Genomic DNA, 10,677 nt, shown 5'->3' with positions numbered 1-10,677 from the left:
TTACCACACCATTTCCTTTTCATAATAAATTCATTGATAAAACCACTAAATACTGAAACTTAACAATGTGTGATGTACTTTTAAATCCAAGATGTAATATCTCATTTTCATGTTTAAAAACACATATCCTAGCTAGTTGCAGTACAATTCATCTTACCTTAAACTGTCTTATTCTATTTTTCACTTGTCCATGTACCTGATTATTTCAGTAAATATCTTGCCTCTGATACATGCAGGGTTTGTGAATGACAGCAGCAAGTAAAACTTCATTTTGAAGAAAAAAATAGGCAAGTTCAGTAACTTCACAAATCTTTCTACCCTAGATTGATTGGAGGATATTTTTAGCTTGCTGTATTGAGCTGTTCAGTAGCAACCGAGTTACTGTTTTATTGGGGTTTTATTTATAAATGTAAGACTGAGCATAGGCTTTACAATAAGCAAGCTGCTATCTCAATAAAAAATGAGTTGGAGCTTGCTTATAGTCTGAGCTGTGCCTTTATGCCTGAGGTTAGGCACCTAGACCCACATTTAGATCCCTAAATAAGTGTGGCCCGAAGCGCTGTATAACTTCATCCACTGCTGATTTCACTGCAAGTCCAAGTTATTAGGTTTCCTGTCCTTCCCCTTAGCAGAAGATTTCATTTTGGTGCAAGCTGAAGATTGCTGATGTTGCCATGCTCTGTGCTCCTTACAGAGCATCTTCTTGCCCTTTACTTTTCTTTCTTGTTTGGAGACGGGTTAAGCAAGAGGGAGGCGGTGTGTCGATACGGAGACTTCATGCTGCTTTGAGGCCAGATGATTCATGGCCACCGAACAGAAAAAGGCTGGAGACAGCACATTGCCCTCAAAATTAAACCTCTGTTGGCAGGCCCCAAGCCAGTGCAGAATGAGAAACAACAAAATGCTTGCTCATGGCTCTCCCTTCTTTCAGGTCACAGAGGTTTGCCCGGTTCGTTTGGATTAGTTTTGGGTTAGTGTTTAACAGCTGTGATGTGCTAGGCTTTGAGGGCTCCATGTTATGAAATACTTCCCTGCTCCATGCCCATAAAAACCTCTGATCGAACCTTTTTCAAGCAAGATCGTAAACATGGAGAATTCATCCTGTAAGATTCACTTCCAGCCAAACCAGAAGCTGGCCTGGGACTCCTGAGCTAATGAGTAGCTTCTGTGAGTTTCTTGTGCTAATTGGCTCCTTCTGTTTTGAGCAGCATTTTAATATTGAACTCAGCCAGAGCTGAGTGGGTGGTGGGAACAGCAACACATTCCTTCTGCTCCTCGTTCCAAGGTGCCCCAGATCTGCTGACCGAAAATTTTACTGCGAGGTGATTTGGGCTTTGCTCTAAAGGAGAAGAACTGAAGTTTGGGAGCATGTAAAAAGTAAAAGTGGCAGCAGCAATCACTGGGTGGAATTTAAGCTTAATCTCTGCTATTGTGTGCATCACTAAAGGAGTGTTGAGAGCCAAGGGGGGTCAGAAAGAAAAGCAGTGTAAATGACAAGAAAAAGAGAGAGTCTATAAGAGATGTACAGTGAAATCCTGGGAGATTAATGCTCTTCATTACGAAGAGACGAGTGCTTGCCAAATGACAAGTCCCTGCAGCTATGTTCTAAGCCCACCTTTAGCCTCGCCTGCCCTTGCTAGATGAAGTTTGCAGCGCTGCCCCAGCAGCCAGAAAGCCAGTAGGAATTCCCCTCTATGAGCTGGAATAAAATCAGTCCCACAGCTTCTGAGACAAGTCACACAAACAGCGCATCTGATGCAAAGCGGTGACACTGCAAATGGTGTGCACATCGTGACAGCCCACGCAAGCAGCCAGGACTGCACTCAGCCACTCATTAATTCAGCTGAACTGAGAGAACTGGAAAAGCCCAAAGACCCACGGGAGCTTTGTGTGAGAGCCATATGGAAGACAGAAGGAAGCAAAAGGCAAGAAAACCTGACGTGCCATTTTACTTTATCATTGTCCTGCCCAGGCTGTGCTGAACACATCACATTTAGGACTCAGCATTAAAAAAGAACAAGGGTAGGAAGAGTTAGGGGAAAGCTGTGTTTCTCATTAAAAAAAAAAAAAAAAAAAAAAAAAAAAAAAGTCACAGCAATTAAAAGCTGACAAAACTCCCCTCTGCAGTGTGATTTGAAGGATTTTTCAGCATCTACCATGACCAAATGGTGACAATCTATAATCTACGTTCTCAGGACATGCTGCTCAGAGCCTAATTTTCACTAGCAAATCTCACCTCTGCAAGCTGCTTTCAGTGGTGACTGTCTTGGGAGCAATAAAATGCTCTGCAGAGAAAGATTCTTTTAGCTTTCTCCTGTTCTCCCTGGAATATCCTTTTCCTTTTTCAATTACAAAATAAATAGTGTTATGAATCTTTTAACTAAAACTGGCTTTAGAAAAGAGGGGAATACACACACATACATATATTTTATTTGTCTTGGTTCAGTGTTTTCAATCCTGCATATTAGGTTGCATTATAGCTGACTAGTAGACTGAAGCTCAGTATATTGAGCAGAAATATACTTTGTCTATATGTCAAAGGCATGAGACTGCAAACCTAATTACAAAACACTGTAGGCTTATATGAGCAGTAAAAGGAGAAGTAAACAACAGCATTCTGGAAAGCCCAAAATTTCTCAAGCAAAATCATGATGTAGGTACCCATGAGGACTTTCTCAGTTTGCATATCTTGTGTACCATATCTTGTTAGGTTTTATTCAGTCTGAATTTATGAGTGCTTTTGTACCAAGAAACACAAACACCAGGTGGATTAGAGCATCAGGATTTTAACATATGATTCTACAGCGTTATGACAAACCTAAAACTAAAAGCACTATACTGAGTGCTTTTGTTTTGTTTTAATTTTTTCTTTCATCTTTTCACTGGTCAAACTGCAAGTTGCAATACCATTTATTTGGTGTTGCTGTGATGCCCTGGCTCTGAGGTGAGAGCACACAGCTCAGCTGCAAGTCACTCCAAGGAGCATTAGTCCCCTTGCTTTTGAATCAGAGTGAATGCACTACTACTGTCTCTAAAAAAAAATGTAGTATATGAATCTTGTACACTGTTGTTTCTCTTCCTCCCTTCTTACTGCCTGTGAGTACATGTTATAGTACACAGACCTATAAAAAACTCACAGCTTACTGGGCTGGGCTTGGGGATTCACTGTTGTAGCAGGTGAGTAGGGAGGAAGAATCCAGCCCAAAATTAATATTCAAGGAAGAGTGTGAAGTCAAAGTCTCATAGCCATGTGTCACTTCACAGGAGAGGCTTGGACATAAGAGTAATTAGGAACTTATCATAAATATGGACGTAGTATTGCAGCAATACCAAGGGATCCTGTGATGCACAAAGTGTGCCAAACTGCTAGCAGTCCCCAAGGAGCTTGCCTTCAAACAGCATATACCAGAACAACTCAAACCCCAGAGAGATATGACAAACCCCTAGCAGGTATATGGCACTTCTTTCTCTGGGGTGAAAGTTAACACATCAGGCAGGATAAGTCTACATATTACAATCTGATGTGCATGTTAGAAACTAATTGGACTCAGCATGCCCGTGCCCACTAGAAAGCCAGGCTTCAGATGCAGAGCACCAAGCCCAGAAGAACATCTGCTTCATGAAGAGGTTGTCTTGCAATCATTTTTGTTCAGTGTTTTCCAGGTGAAAATGTGGTGCAGATTTTTGCAAGAGAAGGAACAGAGAAATGAAATGTCTCTGAACCATGCTGGAGATTTATCTCTTCTCAACTTCTCTCTCCTCTTCTGTCCCTAGGTCAACTGGTAAACTTAATGTTTCCTCCCAGGCAAGGCATTCTGTTATGAAGATGTTGAGTCTAAATAAATATAGCCATTCTTTTTATTTTTTTTTAATTTTTTTTGATTTTTTTTTTTTACAAAGATTATCAAAAACGTGCCTTTTGAACAATCAGAAATGCTACAAAACCTAGGAATTCATCAGCATGTTAAAGGGAACCCAGTCTAAGAAGGGTTACACAGAGACATGGGTATCCAGGAACTAGTTTTCCCCTATGGTTTATGGCACACCATAGCAGGCACCTCTCGAATTAAAAGATGTAGAGATTTTGTTGATGGAAGTTTTGATAGGATTTAAAGCTGCTGTATCTCAGCCATAAGTCTGTGGTTTTTAGTCTTTTACATATATATATACCTATCTGCACACACACATAGTTTGTCTCAAACTACTTTAATGCTTGGTATTTGCCTGTTTCATGTGCAGAGTGATGAAAAACACCTTGTTTTTAATATGCCATCAGTGATACACAAGTGTGATGCACTGCTACAGTGCTGCCCTAAGATAATGAGCTGTTAGCTGGGCACCTCTGTGCCACTGTCATACCTGGATTCTCACCAGCAGCAAAATCACTTGAGGTAAAGCAACTGTGCTTAGTAGTAAATTTCTCTGTATTCTTGTATAATTTTAATAACAATACAACCAGTATTTCATAATCTTCTTATACCTCTGAAAAGTTTTTTTCTGGTTTGGCAAATGTATTCTAGAGTCTTGGAGGAAATAACAATAACCCCTTTAAATAGCAGTTGGTTCCTAATGTCACAGAGATGTCTTTACATAACAGACACACCTTTTCCAGTAGAATTAGTTCATCTATTTTATTTTCTCTGTGCTGGGCATACTTTTTCCATCATTTTGTCACTGCAGTGAGCAGAAGTGTTGCTATCTAGCTTTTCCACTTCAGCTATACCAGTACTTCACCATGAGGTGAGCTATCCAGGTGGAGACTCTATGGTGCAGTGGATGCTATATCAGGGGGTGGCTGTTTGGTTACAGACACATTCATAAGAAAGCCATGAGAGAGTGTTCATTTCTGTATGTGACTTAGCTCACGTATTCTTAAGTCATGTAGGCGCTCTTCTTAGACCATGCGTGGGATGGATATATCTCATTTAAGTCTCAAAAAAATTAGTTATCAACCTCTCAGCTAGTTACCCTGCTTGCTTTTATAGGCAGCAGGGAGAAGCAGGCACATTCAGATAGAAATTCATCTCATCAGGAGGTAGGTAGCTGAAGTAGGTCAGAGAGATTGCACGTGTGGGTTGCTCTCCGTTGAACGTAGTGAAAGCCTAGAGCAATCCATGGGGAATTAGACAATCAAACCTTAAATACCTATACTGTAATGGAAATAAACTCATGTGATATTTCTCTGCCAACGATAAATAGCTGCTACAAGGAAAGTTATGCTCGTGGTCATAGTTTCATGACTTGGCTTGTAAAACATGCCCTGCTCCAGGGCCCTCTGTCTCCCCAGACGCTCCTCAGAGTGTTATGGTGTATAAGTAGGTCAGCACTCCTGTTAATGTTATACCACTCCACTGATAAACCTTTTGTTTCTGCAAAAACAATGTCCAAGTGCTACTTCTCCAGCATCTGTTTGGCCGTGATAGCATGAGCATGGCTTGCAGTATAATATTTGTCCTTTTTAAATAGATCCATTAATTTATTCCCAGTGCAGCAAACCTTTGTACAGATTCACTGCTGGAAGAAAATAATAGTTGTGTAGAGGACAAATGCTTCTAAAAGGGCAGCTTGTTTTCATCCACACATTGCACACAATACCTGTTCTCCCTTTCTATTTTATGACATTAGAGCAGATATTATGCTGTATAAAGTAAATGCAAACTGTGAAGACTGATGGGAATCTTTGGTGTTGTTTTCATAGTATTTTTCCAGACTAGACTATGTTTTCGTGTCTGGTAAATTAATTAAAGCAGAAGAGTGAGACAAACAACTTGGAGTCTTGAAGAATCAACATATAAGAGACGCTGTTTTCTATATCTAAGTGCTCCATGTGTTTGTATATAGTGATCCCAATTATGGTTTTGTCTTTATTTCCCACTCTGACTGAAAACAATGTCAAATATTGTTTTTGTAGCCAAGTTAGAGAACTTGGTTCCTGCAGTAATGGTGCTCGACATTTCTCAAGATAAGAAAGGTATTTTAATAAAGCAGCAAAATCTAGCCTATTCATTAAGGAAAACTTGGTATAGTAACTATTAGTCTTCTGCTTTATTTTCACTTTGCTCTACATTAAAAGATCAGCTAAGCTTTCTTCTTTGCAGAATAAAATCGTTCTGAGAACAGGCATGGATCACAACTTGAAACATTTTTCAAAGGTCTTGAGTGGAGTTAAAAGATTCATTCATTTGTAGAAATATGTGGAGAAAAAATACTGTTTTATTTATATTACTGAGCGTGGTGCAAGTTGCTATATTATTTTAGTCTAATGCATTTTCATTTATGTCTCATCTGTGGATTATAAATGTTTTATGTCCCAGTTTCTTTGTTTAAACATGGTATGCTCTGTGAATATAACACAAAGAACATGGTCATGGACAGTAAATGCTTGTATAGCAGTTGGAATATAGCAGTTGGTATATAATTGGTTACTAGTATATCAAAAGAATATTAAATATATTCTCAAATGTTCCTTAGATCAGTACTGACCACAACACTGTAGATTTTTAAACCAATTTTAAGGAAAAGTATTTCTAGTCAACTGAAAATAAATCAGAGCTATAGCAGTTATGTTTATTGCTCACCTCTGGTGAAAAGCCCTCTTTCAGTGCCTGCAGACAACATGCACCACTGTAGGAAAAGTAAATCTTGTACCTAAAACATAAAATAGATTAATGAAAAAATGAAATCAGAAAAAAAAATATTCCATGCATCAACTATCTTCATGTGTATATCATCAGGGTAACAGGATACCTGTAACAGCAAAACAGAGCACATTTCTAGATAGAGAAATGATTACAGAAATAAAGGACCTTATTAAAAGGTATTTTTCCCTTGATCATCACTCATAGCTCAGTTAACCTTTTTATTTGTCTGAGTTGTACTGAAAGCTCTTCAACATGGGAAACAAATTTCTTTTATGTTTTAGAAAGTCCCATTATACTGATTTATGTAACACCATGGAGTGCAGTTTTTCACTGTGGTCTTTGGCTTGATCTTCACCAATAGAATATTTCAAGTTGCTTTGAAAACTGAAATCTTCAAGAACAATGTTTTTTCCAGAGCATAATGGCAAGGGAACACAGCTTGCTTTCTTCAGTTCAACAGGTCCAGCTGGCCACTTTGTCTTATATGACGTGAGTGGTGGGCATATCACAGGCATAAGGAACATACACAGCAGCTACCACCAATTCCTTACTGTGTGTCACTACACATTTCAATGTTTTGCACAACCTCCTCGCTCAGGTTGCTGTCTTTTAAACTCAGATTTGAAAAATCTGTGGTGGTCTGGTAAAATTTGGCAGCATTGGCTAACTTGGCTTCTTGAACATCTTTAACTGAGAGTTTGAAGCTCTATGTGACTTAAAGTTAAATTTTAACCATCTAATCTGGACTTTTCTGAGAATTTGGATAGAGGTCCAAATCTAGTAGATGATACTTCACAGTATGTGAGACACAAGCTAAGTGGCACATTGACAAGACGGGATAGTTTGGGTTTCAGTGATGGGTTTTTGTATCTCCAAGGACATATAATGATAGCACATATATGAAGGGGACCAGATGTTCATCTAACCCTTACAGACAAAGAACAGAAATGCAATTGGTGGTTATTATTATTATTATTATGTAATAAGGATGAAGATGAATTTAGTCCTAATATTTTTCCCATACATTGTTGTTTTTAAAATGGAAGAGTCCGAGATTGCTGAAATAATTTATAGCACAAGAGACAGTATGGCTTTTGTATTGTTTTATTTATTGTGTTCCCCAGGCATATAAAGAGTTACATCTGAAAGACTATCATCATGTGTATATATCACAACTAGTTCTGAAATTCATGAGGGCAGTAATTTTTCATGGCTGTGAAATTCAGACTAGGTACCAAAGCGCCCAGACTTCCTACAGACCTAGAGAGTCAATGCCCACTTTCTTCAATGAACTTTTGGATGTACACATCTGGTAAAGGTACCTCCATGGGGCAGGACTGGGATTATGTGTCAACAGTCAGAGCAGAAGAATTGTAAACAGTCCCTGAACAGGCATACAGTTACAGGCAAGGTGTATCTTTGACCTCTGTTTCACTCTGTGTCTGTGTTCCAAGCTCCTGACTGTCCGAGCAGAAGCCTGGGGCCTCCAGCCAGCCAGGAACACCATTAAACAACTGGTCCTCACTGTGGTCTAATCCCCCACCCAGCTCTCTCTTGTGGCGTTTCCTTGTGGATCTGATGAGCTGAGACTCTCCTCCCTGATCCCTACACTGAGATAAGCAAAAGGTTGGATCCCACACTAGCAAAGGTGTATTTCTGGGGAGTTTGAATGTGATGACTGTCAATGACCATTGAATTTGAATGTAAAAACCAGAATGAAGGCTAATAAAAGATTTTATTGGCAACGCAATACACAGATCCACAGATAGATATCTCCAAAGCTCTCCCCACATAAAACCATCTATAATGTTGTTCTAAAAACATCTGCAGTTCACAGTACCCACCTTCTATGGAGACACCAATTCCAATAATGTCTTTCTATAATTTTCTATATATTTTTTTCTCTATAGCAGAAAAAAAAATCAGATCTCTTCTGAACATGGTTTTTAAATCATCCAGACCTTCCTATACCTTCCCAGTCTGATCTTAAACTTAAAATGACTGACTGTGTTGTTTTGATGAGAAATACTACAGTAATGAGCCAGGGGAAGAGTATTTTTCAAGCTGAAAACCAGAAAAGAATCATTAGATCTATGATAAATCAACGATTTGAACAAAAACACTAATGTGAATGAAAGAAAGAAACAGAAGACAGTCCATCAGTCTTATTGGCTGGCGGCACAAATGGGATAGAGGTACAAACAAAATATTTTTTTTTATTATTTTGTTATCTTATGAGAATGCAGTGTGCTTAGGCAACATGCCATTATCTCTCAGAGATATATTTAAGCAAACTATCATGAGGGAGAAGCACCCATCAGCAAAGAGTAGACAAGAAATAGCAACTAGTAAATATACATGTATTCTTAACATTTCAGATCAAATGTGATAGAAAATTTATGTGAGTAGCAGAACAGGCCAAATATGGATATTTGTTCATATTTGAAGCAGCTGTCGCTCATCTTGACCATTGCTCTTACCTGTGAACATTCACAAAAGAAAGCATATGTGTGAACAAAGATTCAACCGTTCTTCATACAAATACTCTTCTTCATGCATGAACAACAGTAATGTTCATTATTTTCTATTCAACATCTGCACTTCTGTTTAAACTGCTCCAGTTCTCTGCTCAGGGCAAGAACAGATTCAGGATGATACAGGTGACTATACATTACTGTGAAATCAAAAGACACCCATCATCTCAGCTGGGAATGGACCTTACTTGGTACAGAGATTGTCTTACATACCTCTCTCCTTTAGGGAAGGGAGCACGAGGAATATTTCCTGAGAATGAAAATGGAAATATATTTTTCTATCAGTCATAAAACTTGCAATATAAAGTTAGATTAATAAAAAGAAGGACAGATCAGAAGATGAAGGATAAATCAATAATTCACCCATGACTATTATGCTGCTGTCAAGTTCTCGCACCAAGAGAGGGTTATATTGAATTTTTAAAGGCAAATGAGCTGTTTGCTCTCCACAGCCAAGGCTAACATTCCCTCTGTCTGGGCTATTGGCCAGGACTGGACACCAAACTCTCTGTCCCATAAAGGAGACCTCTATCACTTCACTCCAGGGAACAGCTTCCTCACTTACCAATGACAGCAGTTGCACTAAAAGCTTTAGCAGAAATCCAGCACTGATTCTTGCTGGGGCACTTGAAGCTGATTCTGCTCCCGCTGTTCTCCCTTTCCTCCAGCAAACAGTTCTGCTCCATTACAGCTGGAGGACAGGGTGTATGTCTTCAGTTCAGCCACGTGAGCTTACAGCCTGATAGCTCAGCACAGACTACTTCTTTAGATGTTTCTGCCAATGAACTGGACCGAAGTGGGACAGCTGGGGCACGAATGTGCGTGCCCTTCTGCTCCTGCTGCAGGAACAACAGTCTGCAGCCCTGGGGCACAGCAGGTGACAGCTGCTCTAATAGCTAAACTCCTCTATGGCTTACTTCTGCAGGGCAGACCGGACAGCCCTTGGTCTCATCTTACTTCATTTTTTTTTGTTTGTTTGTTTGTTTGTTTTTTTGTTTTTTTTTTTTGTTTTGTTTTGTTTTGTTTTTGGTTTTTTGTTTATTTGTTTTTGATTCCCCAGGGTGTGGGATCATGGAATCTCATTTTCTTTTTCTTTTTAAAAAATGCTTTGCAATCACACATGCACGCATACACACACACAAAACTTGAAAAATTGAATTCTAAAAGTTTATAAAAGAGAAGACAAATGTAAAATTTATTTTCAAAATAAATACTATGCTTCTTAATCTCATGCATCATAATTCAACTTCATTATCTGTCAGGAGTACTGTGACTGGCAATACTCTACAAACAGGGAATTGACCAACCCATTTAAGAAGATCTGACGTATTCTGTCAAGAATATGAATTTCCAGGAACAGTCCATCAAAATATTCATTTGTCTGGAAAAACAAACAAAACAACACAATCAGAGGGTGAGATTCCATAGGCCAAAATCTAATCAAAGATGCATCCACTATGGACTAGAATAGGAACCAGGTGACAGGACATAGTAATGGAGCA

The 10,677-nt window shown here is 39.0% G+C and overlaps 1 long non-coding RNA gene across 1 annotated transcript; it reads right to left on the bottom strand.

Moving 5' to 3' along the window:
* Window positions 1-8,856: 8,856 nt before the first annotated feature.
* LOC119716657 (uncharacterized) lies at window positions 8,857-9,934 on the bottom strand. Its single transcript, XR_005265037.2, has 3 exons — window positions 9,741-9,934; window positions 9,389-9,425; window positions 8,857-9,121 (listed from the first exon to the last, which is right to left on the bottom strand). It is a non-coding gene; the product is annotated as an uncharacterized lncRNA (long non-coding RNA).
* Window positions 9,935-10,677: the final 743 nt, after the last annotated feature.

Source organism: Anas platyrhynchos, chromosome 3 (genome assembly GCF_047663525.1).
Source record: "Anas platyrhynchos isolate ZD024472 breed Pekin duck chromosome 3, IASCAAS_PekinDuck_T2T, whole genome shotgun sequence".
NCBI classification, from domain to species: domain Eukaryota; kingdom Metazoa; phylum Chordata; class Aves; order Anseriformes; family Anatidae; genus Anas; species Anas platyrhynchos.
Note: the sequence above shows the minus strand (reverse complement) of the source record. Positions and strands in the feature narration are given on the sequence as shown.